The sequence below is a fragment of the Lathamus discolor genome, chromosome 3 (assembly GCF_037157495.1).
Source record: "Lathamus discolor isolate bLatDis1 chromosome 3, bLatDis1.hap1, whole genome shotgun sequence".
Taxonomy (NCBI): domain Eukaryota; kingdom Metazoa; phylum Chordata; class Aves; order Psittaciformes; family Psittacidae; genus Lathamus; species Lathamus discolor.
Window position 1 is genome coordinate 117849991 of NC_088886.1, and position 26837 is coordinate 117876827.

Below are 26837 nucleotides of genomic sequence, written 5' to 3' on the forward strand. Positions count from 1 at the left end.
AGAAGTTTTCAATTTATGACCTACAGAGCCCCAGTAGTCAACAGAATAACTGCAGAGGGCTGGATTGTATTGAATGTTCTTTCTCTTCAAAATGCAGAAAGGGTTTTGTTTCATTCTGTCTCCAACCATTTTGTAGGTATTCGTGCAACTCCCACAAAGTACTACTGCTATGAAAATGATGTCCAGGAAACAGAAGCCAGCCGTAGGGCACTAGCACAATTAATTAGTGGGATTAACTCCACATCTCTCAGTCAACAAGTGGCTACCGGCCAAATACTTTCCCAACCCTAACCCACTACATCACTGGTCATAAGTTGCTCCAAATGCACACAGATGTCAAATAACATCACCTTTCCCAGTAGGTAACTGCTAACAGTGATCATGTTTACATCAGTTTAGAGATACCACAGCCACGCTCAGATAATGAGTCACATCTCCAGACTGGTGTGGAGACAGTTCAGCAGTGCCTTTCTCACCTCCCTAAAGAGGGCTCAAGGGATCAACTGTTGCAGATTAACCCATCTAACATTCTGCAATTACATCTGGAACTTCCTCAACAAAAGCAAGTGCTGTTTGGCAGGATCAAGTGCCCTGCATTTCTAGATGTGCTACAAGCATTTTGGCATCAGAGGGAACGTGAGTTATTGAATCTCAACTCTCAAACTGACTATTGGAAGATTCTTTCAGTGCAGACCTAGACTCAATGGTCAAAATGCTCAGCAGGCCTAAGTTGGTGTAATTGCACTGAAGGCAACATAATTATAACATTTATAAAGAAACTATCAGAATAAGGGATCAATTTCTTTCTAGGAACCCCCAGTGACAGCCATCTGTCTTTATTTTTCTTTCATGGTCTTTGGCATGGCTTTGCTTGAAAAGAGGTTTTATCCCTGGATTTCCTGTCAGACTAACCTGAGCTGTTAAACATTATGCTACCTCTGGTGCTGCAGAACAAAATTTAAGAAGCAGCTTGTAGACACAAACGGTTGTAATCACATCTCTCTGGACTGGATCTTTTTACACTTTCATTCTGATATTGTTTTGATTGCTTTGAGTTTTAGCAAAAGTTCAGTGATTTGCCTAGTACAGAGCCAAAAGAGCTTATTTTTGACCCTTTTTATGCTGTTCTTTGGGATTTTGTTGATAAATGACCTTGCAAACACAGAACACACACTCCTGCGCTTGCAGCATAAGCCACACAAGAGTTATTGGCCAGGGGGCTGGGGGCTGCCTGAGGCTATCTGAGCATTCCTGGTTTTAGGTTTTGGCTGGTATATTAAGGCACACATAATAAAATAGATGTTTTATTTTAAAAATCAATAAAATGACTGATCTTAAGTCAGAAAACCATTTTGTTTTACTTTTACCATCATTGGTTTTTTATTGCATCTCACATTTTGGTTTTTCCTTGTCTTTTTCCTGCCAGACAATCCGTCTGGACTCTTTTTAGTTTCAGCTTTCTATAGTAACATTGTAATTTATTTTTCTCAGGTAATTCCTCCCCTGTCCTCCACCCCATCCCCACCCCCATTCTGTTGCTGGTTTTGGATCTGACACAGGTTTTCCAACTACTTTATCCATCAGGCTGTTAAAGTTTACGGTAATAGGTTAGTAATGGCATGGTGAATATTTATGCCATTTAAAGACAAATTGCCTTTTTTTTTTACACTCTGAGCTACATGGACCAATAAAATAGAAACCAGATGAGGCAATGAATGATAAGTTACACAGCTAGTTCATATGCTACTGTTTATTCCAGGTCTGGACATACCAAGACTATGCCAAAATTCATCTTAGAAGATTCTGCTCTTCCAGCCTGCTCTCAGCTGTTCATTCCAATTTCCATCTCAATCTGCCACCTCCCAGGGATGCCACCTCCTGTGGTGCCACAGTACAGATCAATAAAATTATCCAAGCTAAAACCTACTTCACCCAGATCGTTTTATTGCTCTTATGCTGCCATTTCAAACAATTGCACAGACAACCACAGCACAGGCGGGAATTCACTGACCGAGACGAGGGGAGGCAGCTGGGTGCTTCTTAAGATGGTGTAGCCGTTTCCCGTTTTAGTGTTGCAAACCTAGTATAAATAATTGCATTCTTATTCACCTGGCTTCTCTCACTGTAACTCATTAGTAAAGCATGCTAGATAGCTCAATAAAAAAGGCAGCAGCTTTTCTAGCTCTCTTGATATTCCTCCCTAAAATGATTTCAGATATGACCTCGTGACTTCCAAGAAGAATGAAGAAAAAAAAAATCACTCCTGACCTCTTTGAGATCTTGCAAAAATGGCGAGTCTGTCTATTTGTGACACTCCTGTGTTGTTAATACCATTAAATGTTAAACATACAAAAATCAGTTCCTGTATAAATCTTGGTTCAAGGATGACAGGCAAGCAGCTAGAAAACATTTTTTCATGTCTTTTTCCTGTAATGCAAAACTTTTAGTAGAAAAGTGATAAGGATAAATGGCACCTATCCAACTGATTCCATTACAGAAGCTGGTTTGTCTGAGACAGATGATTCACTGTTTATAGTGTCTTCAGTGTGTGCCTCACAGTATACTCTCACACTCAAAGCCATGTTATTTAGTCAGGGTAATGTACTCATCTTCTCCAAAAGAGAGAAACTTCTGCAGACAGGAGAAGAAAAATAACATCTCGAGGGATAAAATATTCCATACCTACAGCCATTCAAACCCTACACAGAGCTTGAGTACAACAGAAGAACACCAGGACAAAGCCAGGACAGCCCTTCTGACTTTGGAGGATTCCAAGATGCTCCGAGGTGTAAGAGGAGCATCTAATAAAACTTGTTTCCTTGTAGAAACATTTAGACAACCCCAGCTGGAGCCAAAACCCCAACAAAACCACCTCCGATTTCTCCCAGCACACAGGGCTTCAGCTCTGACATACATCAAATAGCAAGGTGAGAAAATACAACTCTTGTTTCATGACAGGCAATTACACCAGAAGCACTCCAGACTGCAGCATATAGCAGTCACATTCAAGCTAGATTCAAGCTCCTTTCTCCTGAGAGAAAGCTGCACAAATCTCCATACAGTCTGAAGAAACCCAAATATTTCAAACGCTAGTTAGCAATGAGGACATACCCACAGTGATCTTAAGTCCAGCAATACCAAGAAGTAGGTAGTGTGATTGTTGCCCTGATAAGTTGACAGCAAGGCAGGGTAAGCCCCAGAAACTGAGGGTATTAGCAATAGCCTGATCATGAAACAGCTGAAAAACAGCTATAGAATCTATTTCACTGATACATGGGTGTACACCCAGTATTTTAGTTGCCCAATGTGAAATTGCCCTTTTCACAGTAAAGCCCAAAAATAGCTGCTTCTTCTTCCCCATTTCAAAGAAAAATACATTGCTACTATCACAAACATCTGCTCTCAGAAGTCCCTGGCCCGTAGAAGAAGTGTTTAGCTTTTGTTTGCATAAACATTGATATTATACTACATAAACTGCAAAAAAATGGAAACAATGAGATGTTTTTAAAGCAGTTTGGATAGTAAAAAATATAAAGTGTTCCATTCTGAAAAAAATATTGCAATGGGAGTGTTTAACATCAAAGTATTTGTCAATAAAATACACAGACCTATCACAGAACACTGCAGCCCTTTTATTCTTATTGTTTAATATTTCCAAGTCACTGCCATCAACCACTACAAATAGAGGTTGCAGTGCCTTGTTTTCCCTTTTTTTCTTATTTTTTAAAGCCTTCACACGGTGATACCCCTCTTGAAAATACTCTTCAAAATACTGAGATAAACCATCATAAAGAAACACCTGCATTACCTTTGTGCCCTCATTTTCCAGAAAATACAAAAGCATTTAAAAATGTATTATTCAGATTGTTTCAGACAGGAGTAAACCCGTTTTATGTTTAATACTCTGCATGAATGATACATTGGAAAACTTCGTAACAGACGTCTGCTGGTTAAATATGGGGGTTTTAGCAGCAGTTACAGAAACTTTAAGGAAAAATACAAACCGAAATCTCCATTACAGGTGAGAAAACACGAGTTAGATCTGCACAGCACCTGCAAATCCTGAAAACACTGGGGTTTAGCAGTTATTATCAAAGGGCAGTTTGAATTTCCCAGGGGACACTGACATTTTTTCCAGCAATAAGCGCAAAACCTTCTCTTGTTGATTCTTACCGATTCCTTGGTTCTCAGACAACCTCAGTTAATAGATCTGGTGGTCTCATACACGTGCTCTTCATCCCGGGTTTGCTTTCATGGATGTCTCTGCAATAAGCTATTTTCTGGGAGTGATTCATTGCAAATACAGCTTCTCACATCATTTCTTTTGACTCCTTCCTCAAGGTAAAGAGGAGTCTTGACAGTATTTTCACTTCAGTTCCTTTCAAATAATATTATAGCTACAAGGATGGGGATGGTTATGCATATGAAAGCTAATGTAATGGGCTAACACCTGACTGTGCTGGAGGTCAGGCAGTAACAGATAGTGGGACATGACTGTCAGTCAGGCAGCAGTCCATTAAACCTTCCTGCCCTATCAGAGTCCCCAAATAGCAGTTTTCCTTTGACTCCAGACATCTGGACAATTTTATTTTTTTTTCCCTTTCTTTTAATTTTACCATGACATCTGCCTCCAAAACCATGAAACATACCAGCAAACTTTAACCAAACAGCAAGTCAAAGTCTTCCATATTTTCCTCTCATCCTAGCTGGATGTGGGGATTTGATTTTTGCTCTTCCATGGAAACTTCATCAGTCTGCTTTCACCCAGAGCATCAGTACTGGCCCACTTCTATTGAAGTCTCCTGTAAGGAACGGGCATTAGCTTGTCCCTACCAAAATCAAAAGTTTCTCAGCAAGGGGTGGGAGGGACAGCAGGGCATTTAGACTTGGTGAAAAATCAAATATTAAGGAAAGAAGTGAAAAAGGCAAGGAGCAAAGAGGGCAAACAGCCTCAGGAGAGAAATAAGAATCCTGTGGCAACCAGAACACCCTGCATCTCTCAGTGTTGCCTCAAAGCTATTTATGCTTAAGTGACAGAGACATGAGCATTGGGGTAAGAAACCCTCCTTCCTGCAGTCCCTCCCCAGCATCTTCTCCCCACATGCAGGACAGGTATGGCTGCAACCCTCTCTCCATCCCCAGATACTCTCCTGCCAAAACATTACACTGAGAGTGGTTTCATTAGGGAGAAGATTTTTGAGAATCAAGGATGGGAGCAGGGATAGTCAACTTTGAGGAGGATATGAGAACAGGGTCTAGAACCTCAAGCTGCAGGAAGGAGTGGAAGAGAAATTGTGTGACTTGATGGCACAAATGAGAATAGAAAGGAAGGGGAATATGGAACACAACTACAGAGAAAAGGTTAATTGGTGCAGGAATAGGACAGCAATAAGAGGAAGAAGACGGATTCTGCTCTAACTCATTCCTGCTGAAGGCTTCCTTCCCAGGAGGTAGGGTGGAGAGTCAATGCACAGCAGTGCTGGCTTTTGGGATGATGAGCAGGACAAGCTACAGAGAAGGGGCCAGAGCTGAAGCCATAACACTCAATTTTTGCCTACTGTTGCACATGAAGGTAAGGCTTTATCACCTAGGTACCCATGAGAGTGATAGAGATGCCAGCAGCAGTGATGTCAGCAACTGTCTCTAGAGTGGCTCCCTCCTAGTGGCAGGAAGGATGCAGAATCCAGCAGTCAGGGTAGATGTGCTCCTGGCCTGACACAGTCAATCCGTAGAATCATAGAATCATAGAATAGTTAGGGTTGGAAAGGACCTTAAGACCATCTAGTTCCAACCCCCCTGCCATGGGCAGGGACACCTCACACTAAACCATCCCACACAAGGCTTCATCCAACCTGGCCTTGAAAACTGCCAGGCATGGAGCACCCACAACCTCCCTGAGCAACCGATTCCAGCGTCTCACCACCCTTACAGTAAAGAATTTCCTCCTTTTATCCAATCTAAACTTCCCCTGTTTAAGTTTTAACCCGTTACCCCTTGTCCTATCATTACAGTCCCTAACAAAGAGACCCTCCCCAGCATCCCTATAGACCCCCTTCAGATACTGGAAGGCTGCTATGGGGTCTCCACGCAGCCTTCTCTTCTCCAGGCTGAACAGCCCCAACTTCCTCAGCCTGTCTTCATACGGGAGGTGCTCCAGTCCCCTGATCATCCTCGTGGCCCTCCTCTGGACTTGTTCCAACAGTTCCATGTCCTTTTGATGTTGAGGATACCAGAACTGCACACAATACTCCAGGTGAGGTCTCACAAGAGCAGAGTAGAGGGGCAGGATCACCTCCTTCGACCCGCTTGTCACACTGCTTTTGATGCAGCCCAGGATACGGTTGGCTTTCTGGGCTGCGAGCACACACTGCCGGTTCATGTTCAGTTTCTCATCAACCAACACCCCTGAGTTCTTCTCCACACAGCTGCTCTGAATCTCTTCTTTACCCAACCTGTAGCTGTGCCTGGGATTGCTCCAACCCAGGTGTAGGACCTTGCACTTGTCATGGTTAAACTTCATAAGGTTGGCATCAGCCCACCTCACAAGCGTGTCAAGGTCCCTCTGGATGGCATCCCTTCCCTCCAGCACATCAACCGGACCACACAGCTTGGTGTCATCGGCAAACTTGCTGAGGGCGCACTCAATCCCACTGTCCATGTCAGCGACGAAGATGTTAAACAAGACCGGTCCCAACACCAATCCCTGAGGGACACCACTCGTTACTGGTCTCCAGCCGGACATTGAGCCACTGACAACAACTCTTTGTGTGTGGCCATCCAGCCAGTTCTTTATTCATGGAGTGGCCCACCTATCAAATCGATGTCTCTCCAATGTAGAGGCAAGGATGTTGTGTGGGACAGTGTCGAACGCTTTGCACAAGTCCAGGTAGATGATATCAATTGCTCTACCCCTGTCCATCAGTTCTGTAGCCCCATCACAGAAGGCCACCAAATTGGTCAGGCAGGATTTCCCCTTAGTGAAGCCATGCTGGCTGTCACCAAGCACCTTGTTGTTTTTCATGTGCCTTAGCATGCCTTCCAGGAGAATGTGCTCCAAGATTTTGCCAGACACAGAGGTGAGACTGACTGGTCTGTAGCTCCCTGGGTCATCCGTTTTCCCATTCTTGAAATCCACTGTCATTTCCATTAGAATTCAGCAAAGGATCCAGAAGCAAAGTGTTACCTTTGAGTAGAGACCATCTTTTTGTCCTGACTGTAGCAAGGATTTTTAAGCAAGCCCGGTTGCTTTCAATTTTATGACACTTATATCCTTCATAGCTTCCCCTACGTGCTACCTTTTCCTCTGTACTCTGGACTGTATTTTGTTCAATGATGTGTGAAAATGCAGATTGGTGCCATTCACTGCAACAATTAGTCAGGGTTTTCATTGGTGTCATCAACAGATGAATGTGGCTATTATCTTCATTGTCCACAAAGTGATAAAATGCAAAACTGAATGAACCAGATGAGCTGGCAGTTGATCACTGATTTATCATTTCTTTGATGTGAAGATAGTTTATTGATTGAAATGTTTTAATACAAAAAAAAAAAATCACAATTCAGAACAAGAATTTTATAACTGGCAACGAATCCTCAAGTGAATTTTATAGATCAGTAAATGTCTAGATGAGTTACAGGTGAAAGGTAAACTTGACATTAAATTCTTAGTTAAGAGTGCCAGAGGATTTATCATTGCAACTAAATGGATACTGAAGTGAAACTACACTACTTTTGTACCTTGTTGGAAAAATAAAAGGCTTAGAGGAACATTCAACCTCTTTGAAGTCTGAGGAAAATAGTGCAAGCTTTATGCAGCTAACACTCAGACCATTAAAAGAGGTTAGTGAAAGAGAAAACCTAAAGATTTAGCTCCATGTTTGAGCTGATTTACAATTTTATACCTTGTTGACCCTGTTGGGGTTCATATATCCTCAATGAAAAACTACTACTAAAGTAAAATCAGTCTTTCAGCAGAATGTTTCAGTTTTCCGAAATGCACAATTTATATTTTGGCTTTAGCTACATGGCACCACCCCTTAATCTTAGAGGAAGATGCCACGTAAGGCAAACTACACAAAGCAAAAAATCACAAGTCTTCATGAACTTTATCTTGTACAAAGCAAATTCTATTGACCTCTGCACACACCAGCAGCTAACAGGAGCTGTATCCATTTGCACTCAGACATCTTTCCCGCTTTCAATTCCAGAGGAAAGTCACACACAGTATTATTTCGCACAGTATTATCGCAATAAGGTAAGGCATACCCAAGTCACAAGTCAGGCTGTCCTTCACAGCTGAACTGAAATTTCAGGGGATTTTATTTGCCTTCCAGACTTTGAAACTTCATGTTTCACTTTTTCAAGTCTGTCCACGTAACTTCCAGTGCTAGAATTCATCTCCAAAGCACTACCTTCATTGTATCAGTGTCACATTGAAAAAGCTGATCCAGGAGACTACAATTAGTATGTAAGTCTTACCAAAGCAACTAAAAATCATTTGGTAGGAAAGGATGAGTGACACAATCAATATTGTCATAGACTGGGGAAAAATTCTAAGGCAAGAAAAGAAAGATGTTAACTGAAAGGAACGGCAATTTTTAGACTGATAGGAAATACAGAATACACTTAAACACCTTATGAAGACTAAAGAACCTCACTGTCAGATAATTAAGTGGAATATGACACACCTATGAAATATAGGATATGTAACAGCCAAGACATTATAAACATTATAAATCATTTTAGGTATCAGGATGCAAGCCACACCTGTCCAGTGCTTATTTAAATATACCTTAGACCTAGAAGATTGTGGTGATACGAATAACATATTTAGTATGGCACCAATGTTAGAAATTAATAAAGATGTGACTTTAAGAAATTGAAATATAACCCTGTTATTATATAGAAACTACAGAACTGAACAGTCACTATTTGGACTTCATACTGAGAATCTTATAAATACATATGTTCACTGAAATTTTAATAAGTCAGTTATAGCACCACAGGAGAATTTGGGGAACAGAAAGAAGCTGGTCAGTTTATACAATCTAAGCTCTGCAACAGAGAAAAGTGAAATGGAAAAAGATCATTTATGGATTGTTTGTTAAGAGAACAAACAGTGCAATACACTAATATGCACGCTTGCCATTGAACTACATGCTGATGGCTCTACTTTTCTTCCTGTAAAAGACACCCCTGTATTTATCTCAAAGATGGACCAAATGAGCAAAAATTGTAGTTGATCTTCAGAGGGAGAAGCACTGCACAGGTCTGGGATAAATAGCAAACAAGTCCAGGCAGCTGGGGTTTTATTTCCCTTGCTCTTCTGAACTGATGAGTTCTCTACGCAGCAATCATTTCTAAGCTGAGAAGACTGGCTAGTGTTTTTTGAGTGCTTGACTGGAGATAGCAGTGCCACTGTTGTCAATAACCGCAAGTCCAGCTCCCCTCTGACACACAAGCAAGGGTTGGGTACAGAAGTGATGGATGTCCAGAAGTTCAGTTGCTCCTTTCTAAACCGGAAAGAACAGCACTGTTTTGTTCTAAACAATTAGCCAGCAAAGACACTTGTCAATGACCATGGATCAGCTCCTCCAGTGGTGCCATCAGTTGATCCTCCTGCCTTCTAGTCTGTATAAGGGAAATATTTGTCCTCAGGCACATGCCTGGTCCTACCCAGGAGTCTGGCACTCCCTGCCAAGCCATTCCAGTAGGTCCCTAGTCTTCTGCATCCTCATGCTCAGAGCAACCCCATCCCCTCCTCCACCCCAAGCATGCCCTTTATTTGATTTTGTCTCTCTAACCCCTACTATTTGCTAGCTCTAGCTTTTTCTGCTCATCAACATTACTTCATCATTCCTTCCGGGGCACTTTCCCTCCCCTTTTGCAGGCTGAAGCTGCTTCAGAAGAAAGATTTTTAATTGATCACTTGCAGTAGTTAAAAGCTATCCTCAACTGACCCTATGGAGGTCACTGCCACCAGGGTGCTTACAGCCTGCTCAGAAGCCTATCCATCCAACAGTCTCCATTCAGATGAATCAAACCCAAAGCTGTGTTGCTTAGCTCTTCTGTTTGCTGCTAGACTGCATTCACCCAAGAAGCAGAGATGTTAAAGGTATTTTCTTCCTGCACTGGTAGTTAATAGCCTGTGCAGCAATCTCTGCTCCACTGACCAACATAAACCATCGTTTATGTGGCAGCTTCAGAAACCTCTAGAAGAGATGAAACAACTCTGCTTGACCTTTCATTACAGACATCAGCAAGAGCATGTCCAGTGTTGTGCTGGCTCTTTTCTTATCAGCATAATAAATCTAAACTTTATAGTAACTTATGTCCAAAATAGCTCCCCCCCCAGTCCCCCCAGTATTTACTTGTACTTCCCTTAGTGAAAGCCAGAACACTGCATGCTATAGTAATCTCTACTTAGTTACATGAAGTTACTGCAAAATTAAGGATGCCTTTTGCAAAAAAATAAAATAAAAAAAAATTAAGAATTAGAATTAATACATTCAGTTATTGTTCCCTTAATTTACAGTGAGAGGCTTCATGACTTCCAAGACCTGGCAGCTTTTCAAAGCAGACCTGTGAGCCTTGATATGCAAATGGCTCCTGATCTGAGACTTTTTGCCAAAAGGCAAACTCAGAAGAGCAATAAATGGAACAAATCTAGACTGTCTTTGGAGATTAGCCAAGCGTTCATAAATGGCACCACTTCCAAAGACAAGCAAGTGAAGCATCAATAAACCAGTAAACCAATAAACACTGAAATCTCTCTGTTGTATTCATTATATATTCACAGCTGTTTGTAAACTTAGATAAGAACCAATAATAATCCATTTGATATCCTGAATCTGACGTCTGGCAAAAAAAAAAAAAACCAAACAAGCGTACAAACAGATTTGTTTCTGTTCTTGTTGTATAAACTTTTCCCTCTAACATGATTTGAAAATCAAATCATTCCTGCTGTTTATTCCTTTTTTGAAGAGTTTGAATTTTGCTTAAATGATATGGCTCCCAATTTCAAATTTTAACTTTATCCCAGAGGTGTGCCCGGAAAGTCTCACTCACTCCACAAAGAAAAACACTGATGAAACAACTGCGGAAACACTCAGTTAACACTGTCTGATATACTAGCTAAGAATCTGAACGTGAACCCAAGTGGAAATGCTCTACGGAAATAAAACCCACAAGTTTAAGGTATAGGTGCATTATAGTCAAACGTGTGACAGCAGCCGGAGCAGGCACTTGCCAAGACACTGAATCTGCAGCAGCACCTTGTAGAGACAAGGATAAATACTCAGGCAGCTCACAGCATAGCTACAATACTATGTGAGACACAAAATCTTAGATCACGCATGTCAAGCCAAGTTAGTCATACAGTCTGTAGCATAAAAAGAGTCTTTAATGCGTGTGATTATGTCTGTTCCTAGTAACTGGATTAGAGACTTGCCCCAGAAGCATGAGATTTTGGATCCACTTCCCATCACAGTATCTGGCCCACCCCATATAAAACTTCAGATACTCTCAAGAGACTTTGAAAATCCACTTGAAGCTCTTTGCCTGCAGCTGCAGAGAAAAGTTTCATTTGCTGTCTCCTTCCACAAAGGACCAAGACTTTGCGACAATATGAGCCAGGGGCTTGACATCCTAAAATGCAGTGACTTCAGTCCTGCTAACACACAGCATGAAGTCCAAGGGAGACTTAGCTGAGGAAGAAGCAGTGACCAAGTGCCACCAAGAGCTGCAGCTGGGCCCACCTTGCTATCGTCACATCACTAGTGTCAAGAAGGGAAGATCTTTCCCTGGTCACCCTCTTCCTTTCCCACACCATGTTTCTTCCCTCCTGCTATACCAGTGCAACTGCTCAGCAGATCTTTTGCGGATTTAACACTGTTCCTGAAGCACATTGACCCTTGCCATGGAGGACTCTGCCATGCACCAGACACTGTGCAAGGTGCAGGACCAGGGATGAAAGGGGAGATCAGGACCACATTTACCCTCACACATGGGAGGAAGACCCCAGATTCGGACTGGCTAATTGTAGACTTGCAGGTACACGGCACAGTATTGTTTCTGAAAGCAGCAGGAAAAACAGTTTGAAGAACAGGAGTGTGATAGTGGTATCATTAGAACAGACAGCGCCTAGTTTGCAGTATAAGCAGCATTGCAATACAATCTTTGCTACCATCAGTTAAGGAGTAGCCAAGTTTTGATTTTCTTTATTTTTTTCTTTTTATTAATATCCAATTTCAGTTTGAGTGAACAAATATATAGACATCCATTAATATTTTAGATGAAATCTTTATCCAAACTATTACCACTATTTTAAAAGATTTCACAAGAACATGATCAAAAAGCTTGCTTTTCTATAGTATATAAACACCAAAATGAAAAAAGGAATGCCCATTTACTGCCCATGCCAGTTTAAGCTCTGAGTATGTCATTACTTACTTTAAAAACATGCACATGAGAACATACATTGAGATTTTTTGTTTTCCCTTGCACAACACCCAATAAAATCTTAAGCCCTGCAACAAAAAATTACTAGCGTTGTTCCTATCACAGCAACCTAACAAATCACCCTTTAATTCTAGCAAAATGAGACAAGATGAGCTCAGAACTGAAGTCTCACAACAGTATTTCATCTAATAATGGCTATCAAAAACCTGATACATTTCAACTCTGGAAAAACATCACTTCAGTTATGGAAACTCTTCCCAAGAAATATATTTTTGTTTCCTGTTAGCAGCAGTTTCAGATGGATTGATCAGCTATACTCCAAAAAACCTCACCTTACTAGCTCTAACAACTTGCTTGGATAAGTTATCAGAACTTTTTACTGTTCTTACCTGGAGCTCTTTTGTGCAAACACTGCCATGGAGCAGAGCTGATGCCCGTAACAGTTAGCAGAATATTTTATTTGAGTTAGAGACTGGATTGCACTTTATATGCTTGAACAGCACTTTGCAATGCATGTTCTGTCATTTTGGTTTACTCGGAATATTACTTTTTATTTCTACAGTGGTGTCTCTCTGAGCCATGCAAGTGACAGAAGTTAACATATTTTACATCTTGCCTCTGCTTTGATTTCAAGGATTTCATAACCCATTTGAAGGCTGTGCTGACTACTGTCAGTGGCAGATGTCCCATGGGCAACTCAGTGCCAAGCAACCCTGTCCGTTTGAACCCAGTGCTCTGCTCTCACCTTTGAATTCTATTTCTTGGAAAAAGCACAGACAAACTGACTGCTGCATAAACCTTATTTAAACCTGCCAGCTGCATTATTTTCTCTTTAAATAAACAATATTCTAGGGAACAACACTAACATTAATGCAAAATGCTTTAAACTATAGCAAAAAGTAATATTTAAAATGGTATTTAATGAAGGTGTTATTGTCTAGAGAGCTGCATTTGTTAGACCTCAACCGTGTGAACACCTGAGCTTATTCCAATTCATTTCATAAGAGCTCTAATTCTGTTCTGTGGAAAAGTGCAAAAAAATATATATGCACAGGTAGATTGCATATGAAGAATGGAGCTATATGTAGTACAACCATGCAAAAAAAAATTAATGCTGGGGGCATAATATCATGCTTGAAGAATTGAGTTCAATATTACCTACAGCTTCTAGATATCCTCTGCTGTTACATGATTTAATTTTTAATTCAGAAAACATGGTGAAAGGTTCCATTTTCTTTCCTGCTACAGGTACATTGATATAAAAGCTTTGCTTCTGCATTATGATAACTATTAAGAGTCTACAAATTGTACTTCAGATTTACAGTATCACAGCCTATTTGAGAAACCCTCTAGGTTTAAGACGAGAAGTACAAGTCATTTTTCAGTACAAGTTCTTCTGAAAGCACACAGAAAAAAAAAAATAAACTGTTTATCCAGCAGCTCCAGTGATTCAGTCTGTAGCACTTGGCAATCTGAATTCAGCATGAAGCACCTACTCAACCAGGCTCCACTATGTTCCCATCCAAAGCCCAAAAATGGCTAAACACAATTATGTGACAAATCAGAGGATGCCAGAAAGACAGTGAAGTTTCCTTTAAAAAAAAAGAAAAATAATAAGTTCTCTCAATTTCAGTGTATTTTGAAGAAGACAAAGACAACTCCTCATGCAATAAGGAAAAACAGACAAGTGTCTTAAGGTAAGACTGTTCATTTCATCCTTTATTAGCACAATCCTACTATATTTATTTTTCCTCTTCATTTTAATTAACAAAACTGCAGTATAATGGAGCCATCCTGGAGGCTTCATATTTAAAAGTTGTAACTTCTACTATAAACTCTATTTTTAGCAGTATACAGTTTTGGCTAGGGAATTAAAAAGCAACTTAGACTGAAAACTGTCAGATTTATCTTGAAAACAGAAAAAGAGATTGAGTTCTACAATTTGAAGACAATCTCACAATGTTAAGTTACAGATCACTAACATTGCTTTAATTTGAATTGTTAACCACCCCCCACACACAAAAAAACCTCTTAGATCTGAACACTGCAGCACTTAATTTCTTCATATGGAACATATGCACAGCTTAAAGATATACATTTTGCATCTAGGATATTTATAGTTCATATTTGTGCACACATGCCCCCAACAACAGCAGTTTCTGCAAGAGGCAGTAGCAGGGGAGGGCTTTGGGTAACCTCACTGTCTGTCAGCACAAGGAGAAGTCTGTCTAAAACCAAAAGAAAGAGGTCACTCAGCCCAGCGTATGAAGAAGAGAAACTGCTGTCCTCTGGCATGAGCAGCTCTCAGCTTGGGTCTAGGGCATCCAGATGAATTCTCCCATAACCAGCTATCAAGAGATAGCCCCTCAAAAGCTCTCACTGCACCCAAGGATGTGTCTTAGCTGTGCCTTATCTTGCTCCCACCACCTGGCCATCATGTCCTAGGGATGATCCTTAACACCTATATGTTTTGATATGCACCAGGACACAGTTATTTTTATTTCATGTCCTTAGGGACCAAAAGCCTATACAAATTACACTTCCCAACTAACAAAGCCCTCATTTCAGTTAAGATCATAGATGAAGTGTTCTTTTGGGAAGGACCTGGGCTTTTGCGCCAACCTAGCAAAAAGGTGCTGCTTAAACACATGTATGACTCAGCTGGCCTCACAGCTGAGCTAGAAGGTGATTGGTCTGTTACACAGACCCAAACAGCACTGCATAGTCTCCTGCATCTGGGCAGAATGCAGCTGATATTTCTACCTCTGACTGTGAAAATAAAGCTATCAAAATCATCAGCTTGTCTGACATTCAGGACAAAATAGCTCATGGGTATTTTGCTATATAGCCATGCACCATTTAAGAAACCTGTAACGTCTCCTGGTCACTGCAGCAATCTACCTCAGAGCTCTATCTATATTAAAGCACTATTATTTGCATCCAAAATCTTTTGGAGTGTTGAGAAATTAAACCAAGGAGCATTTATTTAACAGCAAATGACTTATACCAATCATATAACTCTTAAAAAAAAACCCCAAAAAACAACAACCCCCCCCCATATGATTGTACAGATATTCCAAAACATTATGAGCCTCATACACAGACTTTCACTGAATAAAAATAAGAGCCTGCATCACAAGGGCAGACTTTAATGCTCAGCAAAGCAAAACTTATTTTGCATGAACCTGATATTTACTTTTTATGAGGACCACATCGAGCTAAAAGAAGCAGTTAGCATGGATTGAATGGAGAAACGATTGCAGTGATGCCTCAGGAAAGCATGGCAAGATTTTGAATTGCATACAAGGAGGTTACTAGATGAGCAGCTCCTGCTTTCTGCCTCATCACAGGCTGGTATATAGATGAAGTTGCATTTTCTGGAGTGTATAACGGAGAAAAAGATTAAACACATCTTCCTCTTTTCTGTAGGGGTACATTTCAAAAAGGTAAAGACAACCCTGGACTCCCTAGACAGCAGGGGAGAAGTGAGATGCTATCTCTAGCCCACAATCTGTTATGCTGATTTTGGAGCCATAAAAGATGGGAAGAGAGGCCTAAACGAGTTTGTTTCATTTCCCAAAACAACTAATGGACGAGATGATATTAACAGCTTTTTAACTTTCACTTATCAAAATAAGTAGGGAATGGTTTGGGGTTTTTTTACCATTGACTTCAACAGTAGAGGATCATGACTTCATAAGTGTGATACTGTGGCACTGTAACTTTTGTGGTGATGCGATGAGTGGGAGAGCAGTTTGCCCTCCCTCTGCCATTAATTTCACGATCTTAAACGGTGTTATTTAACTGTAACATTTCCCTTATATTTTTATATTCATATCACAGTTTTATTAAGTTTAACTTTATTTGAAAAGGTCACCTTTCTTATGACACAATGTATGTGTACCATACCGTAAAAATACCATACCAAACACTGTTATTGCCAACATAGGAAGATTTACTGGAGAAAACTACTCTGAGAAACACTCTTGAAAGCCATACTGGGGTGATTCTTGTGTAATGATCTGTCCAAGGATCACTTTATCCAACTGTATATGCTTACAAATCAGTGTCTTTACATAATGTATAGGACATGAGGGCTAGCACGTAACAGTAAAGCAGTGCCTGAACTAGTGAAATAATCTGTAAAAACTGACTAGTTTGCTTTATAGCATGCTGAGGACACTGAACAAAGCAGGTAATCTCCAAGTAATATGCTAGAAGGACTAATATGCAGAAGGACAGTGACACAGCGAGCCTACAGAAGAGCTGCAATGTTGAAGCAGGTCCACCACACACTGAGTTTCTCACACACAATCCATTTGCCATTTACAGCTTGTTATCTCATCATCAGTGAATCAATGGAATTACAAGCTTATTATGCACAGCCAGGCTTGGATTATAGCACATATTAAGACAACAGCTTTGTTAATACTGAAACAATGTTTTGCTTGTTTAATTTTTAAACACCTACTACTACCAGAACACAAATCCTATTACCAGCTTTTTAAGTTATTACCTCAAGGTCATCTTCAACAGTATTTACCATCACGTTACAAGTTTCTACAGACTGTTTTTAGAACAGTTTTATATATTTACCAATTGCAAGTTTGGACCTTAACTCAGTCAAGTTACTTGATTTTGATGCAAACTGGGGAAAAGTGTATGAATTAATTTCAGTAGAGATGAAAATTACTCACCTGTATTTCTATTCAGGGAAGCACTGTAATCTGTTGTGGTGGTATTGGCAGCAGGACAAGACACATTACACTTGCAATGTATCAGAGGAAGGAAAGGAAGTAGGCTTGCCCATGAGGGATGGCAAAGCCAAGTTAAGTTGTCAGACTACTTCTCTATCCCACAGGAAGCCAAGGATGACAGTATAATTTTTGTTTATTATTTGGTCAGCACTCCAAGGTGCCTGGTCCTGTACAAGAGAGGAAGGACAAAGAAAGCAACCAGCAAAATTGAAAATGAAAGTGCCCACAGCAGGTCCAATCCAGAGCATTATGAAATACAGAGGTAATGCTTCAGAAGATGAGCATCTTCCATGGTGACTTCAGACTGGTATGCTCTGTTGCCTCCTAATCAATATTCAACAAACAAGAGGTGGCCTTCCTCTCTCAGGAACTAATGAGTGGTTAATGACTCTAATCTGGTGTATAACAGATTGTTAATACCAGTACAAGAAAAGCCCGAGTGAGAACAGGAGGGCAAAAGCGTAATTTGATTTAAACTGGTCACAAGCTGCACTTCCCTCAGAAAAGTTATGACACTTATTTGTTATGCAGCTCTGCCTTATGCAAGCAGAACAAAAATTAAAGGATTGTGATATTTTTAATATTACATTTATGAAGATGATTACCCAGCTGCTGTTTAATTTCCATCTGTGTTCTGCTACATTTATACCATTAGTGCCACTCTGTGATTAGACAGACAGGCTCAGAACTTGGAGAAAAAAGTGTGGCTGACAATTGCCATTTGACTCTGTGGAACAGCAACAAATGTTTTTATTCCATCGACTGTTACCTATAAATTATAACAACTGCTTTCTTTTTTGCTGGCTTTCCAAAATCAATCAAGAAAAGGAAAGGCTCATGCAAACCCCTTCTCTGCTACACTGAAAGAAGTTGCCTCAATGGTAAATCTGCAAGGCTTCACCTCAGAGTAAATAAAGTCCCTCCCAGAAGGCAGTACACAATATTTTTTTTATATTAGGGAGAGATCGCAATACGCCTAATATCCATTTGCTCCCTTTTTAAAAAAATCTTTTTTATATATATTTCTACATTCATGCACCATAAAACTAATCTTCATCTGTCTGTTACCCTATCCAATAATACACTGCAGCCTTCCACATGGCAAATTAAATTGTGTTTTCCAGTCAGTCATAAACCAGGGTTTTACAGGATGCTCTTAATATGCTTTAGAAAGGATGAGGAATCTTGCGGCCATCTTGAACTGTCTTGCTTCCTAAGTCCTGAACAGGACAGCAAATCACTGCTAGGAAGATTGCTAGGCTGTGTCAAGATGATGTCCTATTTCCTCAGTGAAAAACAAAATGGTGTGTACAACCTGACTGCAAAATAACTCCCCCCTTTTGTCCTGCACCTGTTCCGTGTCCTGCCTATGGCTCTTGAGCTGATCCTCTAGGCTTTGTTAATGGAAGCGCTAAAGAGCTTCAGAATCTCTGAGAGAGCCACCTGGGATTAAAAGTGCCATTAGCTATAGGAAAAGAAGCAACCTGTAGAGAAGAGCATGCAGAATAGTACTTGCACCCCCCAAACCTTCTTCATGTACCCGTGGGAGGTCCCCTCATCCCAGCTAACCACCCTTCCCTCACCAAATAAGAACAGCGCTGTGCTCACAGCTCATATTCCTAGTCATCTGCCTCTCAGATCCTACTATTTCCTCAGGCCAACTCACTTAAAGTTATCACTTATGATCCTGGATATTGATTTCAAGAAATTACAGTTGATCCAGGTTGTTTTGACCCAGGCAGGATTTCCCCACTGATGCACCTTTTTACCATTGCCTCACTCCCTGTGAAAATCTCTATAGCTGCCTTTGATTTCACTGTTTCTGCTGCAGGGCAATGTGATACAGGCAACCCAAAAGCAGAGCACATTTTTGAGGTTGCTTTCCCCCTTTTTTGATGTTGCATACTATCACCTATTTTTGACAACAGGCTAGTCAAATTCCACCACAGCATTTCTTGAAGAGAAGCAGAAGTCAGCACCTCTGCTATTAGTCCTTTACAAATAAGTACAGCAGGCTGATTTTAATAGAATGAGCCTCAGCTGTTTTCAGACTGCCACTTAACCTCTACCTCTTCAGCCTAAAAGCAAGCAGCTCCTTTTCTCCCACATATGACACCTTTGATTGCGAGTTTTCTCCTTTGTAGCTGGTTTTTCACACTTAGAGGAGCTATAAATGGTAAAAAAGATGCACAAGCCTTATTTTCTGAAAAGCAGATGAGAAATGAGGGTTTGGGTGGTTTTTTATGTATGTTATTTCTTGAATTTTTCTTTTATAAAAGAAAAACCACTTGCTTCTCTTACTGGGCATTGTTTTCAGAGATGCTGATCATTACAATTTGCTACTGATTACAACATTAATTTGGGGTATTCCTTAGATATAAAAATCAGCCCTATTCTAAACATACATTGTTCCAAACACAGACTTTGTGCTGTCTCAGGCAATTATCCATAATCTCTTTCAGCACTAAAACTCAAGGACTTGAGCTTATCAAGAAACAGTTATCTTTACCCATATATCAAGTCAGCTTTTACAAATAGGCAATTATTTATATGTCTAATAGAGACCTGAATTCTGTCCCAATTCACTGTGGTAAATTCATCATCATAAATTCAGAGTAACTACAGTTTTCAAATATTTAGGCAAAGTGTGTATGGTCAGACACCACTAATGAGAACAGGACTGCTGCCTTGCTCCCATTCTGTTTGGATGCTCTGGAATCCTCCTTCTATGGAAAACTATAGTAATATAGAATTAAGAATATTTATTTATTGTACCACTGGTCAAAAAGCTGCAAAATCATACAACTGAGATAAGAAGAGAAACCACAGGGAATACCAGGAACCTAACTTGTACTTTTACCTTTTAAAGTCTCCCCTTCAGTTAATTAAAGACTGTTACCCCAAATTGAAAATCATATATTTTCATGGATTTCAAATGCATAGTACCTTCTTCCTCCCTAAGAAATACAATTTTTTCCTGAGATAACTTCCTTCTTCTCACAGACAGAGAAAAAATGAAGCAGCAAATCTATCTTAAAAGTAATAACTTACCCATTATATTGGAACAGTATTTAAGTGACAACAAGGCAATCAACAAAAGAGCAACATTATTTGTTCAGTCAATCTCTTTCAGAGTGATAAAACAATTTGAAGCCCAGGCCATTAAAATGCTGAGGAAAGAAGGGAGGAAGAAACCTGGGGAAAAGAAGCACGTCAATATAAAATATTCAGAGTACTTGCACATGATGTAGTTCCAGAGACAGTGGCCACAAAATAGGAAAACAATTGCAGTGTTTGAAGACTAGAGCTGGACAAATCAATGATGGCTAGTCATCAACCTTGCCTCACACACATCATTTATTCAATCAGAATCCTTCCTTCATCCTTCTCGACAGAACCAATAAAAAACTACTCTATGCAGTTAAGCCTCAATCTGTATATCTGAGGAAGACAGGAATCAGATAAATTCATTTTAAGGGGGAAATTCTTCTTCTAATTTTCCTCACAGATAGCAGCTTTCCAGCTCTCCAACCTTGTGATTCTCAATCACAGTTACTGCTGAAGCACTCATATGGAAGCTGGTGGTAATAGCTGGGTTCAGGCGACCCTTCTGCCAAAGGAAACTGAAAAGCATCCAGTATTGATGACCCTAGAGGTAATCACCTAACTGGGGGGGGGGGGGATGGGGGGGGTGTAAAACTGGGAGGGTTTTGTATCATATGTGTCAAGAAATACATGACTAGAATACAAGGAAAAACTGTTATTCAATATATTTTTTCAATATACTTTTCTAATTCCTTTTAGCATGGTGTAACAGCCCTGTTCTGGGAGGTAATCACATTCTGCTAAAACCTTTAGGAACAAATAGCAAAAAGATGGCTTCAGCCTCAGAATCAAAGAGGACCTAAGATGGAGGACATCAGAAAAGGAATACAAGGAGACAGGCTTTATCGGGATGATAGGTCATGGTTTCCACACACGAGAGGCCTCATGTGTTTATCTGTAAACAGCATGAATCTTAAGGAGCAATGTGACGAACAGCAACAAAACCATTTCCAAGATGTGCCTTTGACTTTGAAGGCAGCTTGGGAGAAGATATGTTTGTAAATGCAACGAAGCCATATTGGAATCACAGGATGATCTGTCACTTCTCAGAGACAGATGATCCATTGGGAGAGGCTGCAACCAAGAGAATGGGCAAAAAACAGTTAGCATTTGGCACAGCTCCAGCTGTCAAGGTCAGAGAAAAGAATGCTGTAGTAACCAAGGCACAAGTGATTAAAGCCTAGACAAGAGTATTAAATACTTCTTGGTAGGTTCCTGTTCAAAGACAGCTCTTCAGGTCCAAGTTGTGTCTATGTCCCACAGTCACTAGTGACAGTGCCCTTTCTCTCTTTCAGCCCTCCCTTTTTCCTCTCTTGTACCAACTCTTTCACCTTCTGCCCTTTCTTCCTTTGTTTTCGATTAAACCTAGGCTAAAAAACAACAGATGAAGCAGCTTCTGTCATAGCTGACATCACACAGTAAGCATTATATTAGCTAATACATTAAATAGACACTGAAAAACAGGGAAAGGGATAAATTATACCCTTGTCTGTTTGTTCAGCTGCTATGCCCTGTCAGATGCGTGTTGTGGTGTTTGTTTGTTAAACCTTCCTTGCAAAGAGCAATATCCCAATTGCTCCCATGCTGACAGTGCCAAGGCAAACGTCTCCCTGCCCATGCTAATGGCAAGTATCCCGCTTCCTTTCAAAAGGGTCTGTAACCTCTACATTGTAGGACTCTCTTCTGATTTTTTTACTTCAGGAGGAAATTTTTACAATGGTGGAATTGGTGTACTGACCTGGAGCAAGCACAAAAAGATGGTTAAAAATTGAAGCCATATGTAGGATTGTGTGAAATTCAGAAATACACAAAAAAATCAGGCAATTTCTATCTCAAAGTTGTAAGAAAAGGAAAGTGATACTTTAGGTATCATTAACAGGAAAAGCGTCTTTTACCAGCTTTTCCCATTCTAAGGAAAGATTTGGGGAACGATACAGGCTTTGAACTAGTATTGCAAAGGAAGATCAAGCATTTTTGCAGCTTACTTTTCTGACTGATTGGTGCATTCATCGCAAGTATTCTTGCTCACAGACCACAAATGACAAGTGACAACCCATATTCTTACACAAAATCACCTGTAAAGCAGTCTAGCTAATCATGTACAAAGTCCTAAAGAGATTCTTTGATATTGTACCCCACTTTCCCATTTGCACCAGTTAGTTCTCATCTTATGTTCTGACAAATGCATAAAGATATATGTGCAAAAACAAGGCAGAAAATAGAGGAAAAGAGATAAAAATTAAGTAGTGAATTCTCAGAAATGTCATTAGAGATTCTTAGGGACTTAAAACAACAAATGTTTATTTTTTAAAAAACTAGATGTAGAAGCAATCAGTGGGGGGTTCTCATACTAGAAGCATTGAAAATACAAATCCAGAAACTCATCCAAATTTGCCATTGTTCCCAAAAGAGCAGGAATTTCCTGCAGTATAAAACATCCAAAACATTTGGCCTAAGCCATTCACTGAAGGCACAAATAATGGGACTCTGGGGAATGAATGACAACCACTGACCCTGCCTTCTGAGAGCTCCTGTTGTTGTAACATTGCTCCTCCCTTTCTAAAGGTAAACAGCAGAGTCCCTATAAATCAAGACTCTTCTAGACTTCAAAGCCACTGGGATATCCCTATCAATATATCACTCAAGTCAGAAATTAGCTTTAACATGCTATATGATCAGTAAATAGTCAGAGTTAGCAGTCAGACAGCAAAGGAGTGTTGATAGGTCCAGTCAATTATTATTTTCCTGATAAAATACTATCTCCTGGAGATCTCTGAAGCTAATATAGAGTCATGCTTCAAACCATGACCCTCAGATGCCATAAATTTCAAGGATCTGCACCAGAATGCTCACTCACATCAGACACTGAAAACTAAAAAGCTTCAAAGGAGATAGAACAAACATTAGTTTAAGCTGTCCAAAAGAACATCTGCATCTGCACCAGCCACATGTGAGGGCAAACAGCTTGAGCTGCTCTCTCCAGCTGGGCTAAGTATCCTTAGCTTAAATCTTCTTAAACTGTGACTAATGACCCAGAACATGCTTTGCAGCAATTAAAGCAAATAAACAAACACCCTGACATCTCCTGACAGCATCTGAATGTTCTCTTTCTCTGTGCCTGGTATCTTTACAGATCATGTTGATACTAGCCATGAAAAATAATTGCCAGAATTTGTGAGAGCTCTTGAAACACCAAGCTATGGGCCATAATTTGCCAGAGGGCCATCTTAGCTCCAGAGTAATGGTGGTAGCTGGCCAGGAGGTCAACAGCACACAAACTGGAAAGTTTATGTGCTCACACACATAAAGCCCATAAAGCCAGTACTGTCAAATTGGGTAGATTTTGCCACTGGATGAAGAAAGTGCAACATGTTTCACGAGGATTAAACCTATTGAGTGTGCAAGAAAATGGATAACAAACTAGTAGGTCTTCCCCTGACAGCACAGACAAAGAGGGTCCAAACTCATGCTAAACGCTGTCACCCACAGGCTAGTGTGAGGGAAGGTAGCCATCTACTGCTCAAGACCAATCCTATCTAGGAGAAACTGAGGCCAGTTCCTTCTGATACGCAGTATCACAACCATGAAGGCCAGCTTCACATAGGCACTGTTAGAGAACGAGATGGTGGCCACTGCCAGCTTTTGCCCTGTTTGGATGTTATTCCCAAGGAGTGGAGGGCATTGTCCCTGATGTGGCACTGGCAGGCTTACAGCTCCAGATGTGTCTGTGCTGCATTCCTGCTCCTGAAATTGGGTCACTGTTCCACAAATACACAGGACCAGACAGGGAACTTGTTCTGTAGCCCGAAAGTAAGGGGATTCAGGCAGGAGAGCAATGTCCTGGTGTCTGGTTCCTATTTCCAGCATCCACTCTGTCTTTTGTAGTAGAGAATAATTGGACAAAGTGCATAAACAACACCAAGGGTCACTCCAAGACTGCACAGCACAGCTAGGACATGATTTTTCTGTGACCTCACCATTTATTTCATCAATTCAAATTGTCCACACCAGCTTTATGTTCAGTTTGAACACCTTTTTAGTGAAGCTTCATTTCTGTTAAGTTCCTGCAAAAACTGTATTTGGTTATATTATGACGGAATTATCATAATCAAATTTAACAATGACTAAGCTGTGTGTAAGTGGTCTAGTTCATATGAACACACATAGTTATTTTGCCGGAATGCGAAATGCTGGCCTTCGGTTCTTTATCAACAAGTAATGATGGCATAATAGGACAAGGAAATTATAATACGGCTTCTTTGAAGCAGACTTCTCTTTTGAAAAAACATTCTTTAGAGCCACTAGAAGACCTCTTAGTTACATTTCTGCTGTAGTTGCATTTCAAAGTCTTTGTAATTAAACACACCTAGAGAATGGGAAGATATTCCTCTTCCCAATGAAGTCTTAGTCTTGCAAAGTCAGATGAGGAAAAAAAAAAGCCTGCTTTGGGTTGATTGCAAGTCCCCCTCCTCCCTCCTAGCCTTTTCTTTTCTACGGTGGCTATATATTTTGTCCCAGAATCTCTGCTTTCACTTATAAAGAAGTTTCTAGCCCCTTTGATCACAAAGAAAACCTTTGAAATGTGAAATGAGTTTAAACTGACGCAGCAATGTGTGCCCAAGTCTTTAGACACCTGTAATAACAGTAGTTGGATGTGTGAACTGTCCTATTCACATCAGCAGAGTGCAAATTCTAATGCCAAGTTAAATACAGGACACATGGTCTGGTGATTAGATCATTATTTTGGCATTTGTGATGTTCAGGTTTAGTTTTCTGCTGATCCACAGAGTTATGGGAATTTGGATAAGTCAGTTGGCAGAAGGTCCGAACCATGTCTGCTTCCCACCAGGGACCTGGAGCCTGGCTCGTGCCAGAATGGCAAGGCTCTGCCACCTTCTCTCCCTTATCCCACTTGCCATCTAAGGTTAGATTTGCACAGGATCACAGCATTTGGCCCCAAGACTGGAGACCAGTTAAAAATATTTGCAAATTACCAGACTGGCCTTGAAACAGACCAGGGTCTCGGAGTTCATTAACTCCACAAATTATGAGAGGATGCAACACTGCATTTAAAATTAAAATATACAATAAATTAAAAGCAGTACAACAACAGAGCTGAACAACGAAGGGAAAGAGATTCATCCTGTAACCACAGCCCTGTGACTTGGGCTCTGATGGAGTTCCTGTATGACATCTGAAGAGAGGAATTTAATGATGTTCAAACATTTCTTTTTCTGACAGCAGATGAAACAGTAACTTAATGGAGAAATAGCTGCCAAAGATTAGTGCAGGAAGGTCTGGCTCTCCTAAAAAACACAGTAACATGACATGGAGGTCATATGACGGAATTATCATAATCAAATTTAACAATGACTAAGCTGTGTGTAAGTGGTCTAGTTCATATAAACACACATAGTTATTTTGCCAGAATGTGAAATGTTGGCCTTCAGTTCTTTATCTACAAGTAATGATGGCATACCTCTTCTGCTCTGAAAAACTGGTACAAGAGATGGAGCCCGACATCATGGACCAGATGGACTCAGCAGTTTTATAGGGATTGGTCCATGCACTAAGGAATGATCTCTCTCTCTCTCTCTCTCTCTCTGTGGATATATATGTATATATAGAGAGTGATGGTATATTGAAAATGTGGGATCTGAGCATGATGTGAATAAGGAATAAGGGGTGGATACTGTCCTGGGTTCAGCAGTAACAGTCATTTTTTTCTCCTTCTTAGTAGCCGGTGCAGTGCTGTGTGTTTGACTTTCAGCCTGGGAACAGCGCTGATAACACCGATGTTTTTAGTTACTGCTCAAATGTTTAGACTGACCAAGGACTTTCTGAGTCTCATGCTCTGCCAGGGAGGAGGGGAAGCCGGGAGGAAGCAGAGACAAGACACCTGACCCAAACTGACCAAAGAGGTATTCCATACCACAGCATGTCACGCCCAGGATGTAGAACTGGGGGCAGTTATCTGGAAGAGCTAGCTCACTGCTGGGTGGGGGCAAGGTATCGGTTGGCAGGCGGTGAGGTGCTGTATTCTCTTCCCTTGTTATTTCCTTTATCATTATTATCATTGGTGGTAGCAGCAGTGATTTGTGTTATACCTTAGTTACTGGCCTGTTCTTATCTCAGCCCGTGGGAGTTACATTCTTTCAATACTCCTTCCCATCCCTCCGGGACTGGGGGGAAGAAAGGTGGGGGGGGGGAGTAGACTGCATGGTTCTGATTTATGGCCTGGGCTTAAACCACAACATATGTGTATAAAATTAATATAGTTGTATGTATCGTTTCCCAATTAAGTGCAAGTATATTTGGATCAGCAACCCTACAGAAACAGAGAAGAATACACTGTTTCCTCTCTCCACAGTTAAGACAAATTCACAATACCAACAATATTTTATCAGATTGCTCTCTGAAATAGCTCTGGCTGCAATTTATACTTTTTATTTCATCAAAACACTCGCAATCGAAAGCTCAGCAAATCCATAACTTTACAAATGCAGACTATTCTGT